Here is a 2,709-nt window from a genome sequence, read left to right as displayed (position 1 = left end):
CTTAGCCAGCTGAGCCTACCAATCAATAGCTAAAATTGGCAGCCAACCATCTCCTCCTCCCCTGTTTTTGGGAAATGGAGCTTCCAATTCCAGCCCCAGAATAGCCACAGAAAGCTCCTGGGGTGGCTCATGCTACCAGAGTAGGACAATCACTGGCCTCCGCAGTCCCTACCAGCTCTGGGATTGTCAGTCCGCCCTGCTTCCCCTCGTGCCAGGTACAGAGTTAAGATGGAGGCTCCTGGCCTCTTTCTGGCTTGAACAGGCTCAAACTTTAGCTGTTCTAAGGATTATACTTTAGCCCACTGAATTTACTCATCAGTAGCTCAGATTGGTGCCCAGCTGTCTCTCCTCCCCCTTTTTGGGGAAGTGGAGCTTTCAATCCCAGCCATGGAACAGCTCCTGAGGCAGCTTGTACTTCCAGTGGAGGAGGGGCACTGGCCTCCATGGTGTGGAGCACTCTACTTTCAAGTCTTCTCTGCAGATGGCCAGTCTCCTCTTTCCATTCCTTCGAGGATGTGGCAGGATACCTTTCTGGCCTCTTGGAGCCCCTAAGCAGGTGCTTCAGCTAGGTCCAGAGATCTATGAGTGTTTACTAACTGCCCTGTAGTAGGAGCTGACTCTAGGAACTCCTTTCTCTGCCACCATCTTCCTGGTTCTCTCCTTGATCCATTTTTAATTAATTTTTGTATAAGATATGAGATAAGGGTCCTCTTTCTTTCTTTTAGAAATGGATATCCAGTTTTCCCAGCACCATTTGTTGAATAGGCTATTCTGACCCAGCTGAGTGTGTTTGACAGCCATGTCAAAAATCATCTGACCAGAGATGTGAGGGTCTGTTTCCAAACACTTGACTTGATTACATTCATCAATTATTCTATCTTTATGCCAGTACCATGCCGTTTTTTACCACTGTAGCTACATAATATGCTTTAAAGTCTAGAAGTAAGTCTTCCAACTTCGTTATTCTATTTTATATTTTTTGACTATTTTTGTCAATTTTGTTCCCTTCCAGATAAATCTGATAATTGGATTTTACAATTCTATGAAGAAGGATATTGATATTTTTATTGGGATTGCATTAAATGTGTAGATCAGTTTGGGTAGAATTGACATCTTAATGATATTTAGTCTTCCAACCCATGAACACAGAATATCCTGCTGTGCCAGTTTCATATTATTTATAAATACCCCAAAAAGAGAGAAATTATATTGGTAAACTGGTCTGTTCCTCTGGGTGTGATATCCTTTGATTGTATTAAATTAAAAGGTTTTAAGTTTTTTAAAGAAAAGATTAGGGCTTTGATTTGACCACATCAGTAGGGTGTGACCCAGAGTTAAGTCTCCATCCCCTTGGTGGGCTGATATAAATGGACATTCACTCAAGAAGACACATGGAAGAGGAAAGAACTTTGTCATTTTGGTTCTGCCATGTGACAGAAAGCAGAAAGCTTAAACCGCAAAAGCCTCAGGAAGAGAAAAGAATCATTTTTCTTGATAGCAGCTGATAAGGCCTGGAAAGAAATGAGCCCTATGCCAGGCTACAGGTGAGATCACAAGAAGTTGGGCCCATGGTGCCTTATGAGGAAGAAGGAAGAAGAGACCAGGCAGAGATTGCCTGCCGTCTTGCCTCAACAGGTGCCAAATGACTTTGGTGAGAAAGCAGCCTTGAGTTGAACTGTTTAGGGGCTCGTAACCATAAACTTTTACCCCAAATAAATACTCTTTATAAAAGCCAGCAGATTTCTGGTACTTTGCATCAGCACCCCTTTGGATAACTAGTATATATTCTATTTATTTATATCATTGTTCATTTATTTTAGCAATGTTTTATAGTTTTCTGAATATGAGTCCTTTATGTCCTTGTAAAACTTATTCCTCAATATTTTATTCTTTTAGTCACTATTGTAAATGGGATTTTTTTTCTGATTTCCTCCTGAGATTGCTCATTACTGCATAGAAATGCTATTGATTTTTGTTTATTAATCTTGTATCACACCATATTGCTAAAACTATAATTTCTAATAGTTTTGTTATATATTTTTTTGGGATTTTCTAAGTATAGGATCATGTCTTCAGCAAATAATGAAACTTTTACTTTTTCCTTTCCTATTTGAGTGCCTTTATTTCTTTTTTCTTGCCTAATCCCTCTAGCTAGAACTTCTAGCACAATATTGAATAAGAGTTGGCATCGTTGTCTTATTCCCAATCTCAGTGGGAAAGCTTTCAATCTTTCACCATTAAGTACAATGCTAGCTATGGGTTTTTCATATATGTACTTTATCATATTAAGAAAGTTTCCTTCTATTCCTATCTTTCAGAGTATTTTTTTAAATCAAGAAAGGATGTGGTATTTTGTCAAATGCTTTTTCTGCATCAATTAAAATGATCATATGATTTTTCTTCTTCAATTTATTAATATGGTCTATTACATTTATTGATTTTCTTATGCTGAACCACCCTTGCATGCCTGGTATAAAGCCCACTGGATCATGTTGTATAATTTTTTAAATGTGTTTTTGGATTGAGTTGGCAGGTTTTTTGTTGAAGATTTTTACATCCCTGTTCATTAAAGAAATTGCTCTGTAGAATTCATCTGTGAAGCCATCTGGTCCTGGATTTTTCATTTTGGGGAGGTTTTTAATGACTATTTCAATTTTTTTATTTGTGTTTTGTTTGTTGAAGTCTTTTATTTCTTCTAGGATCAGTGTA

Source organism: Dasypus novemcinctus, chromosome 3 (assembly GCF_030445035.2).
Source record: "Dasypus novemcinctus isolate mDasNov1 chromosome 3, mDasNov1.1.hap2, whole genome shotgun sequence".
In the NCBI taxonomy this organism is placed as follows: domain Eukaryota; kingdom Metazoa; phylum Chordata; class Mammalia; order Cingulata; family Dasypodidae; genus Dasypus; species Dasypus novemcinctus.
This window is presented reverse-complemented; position numbering follows the sequence as displayed.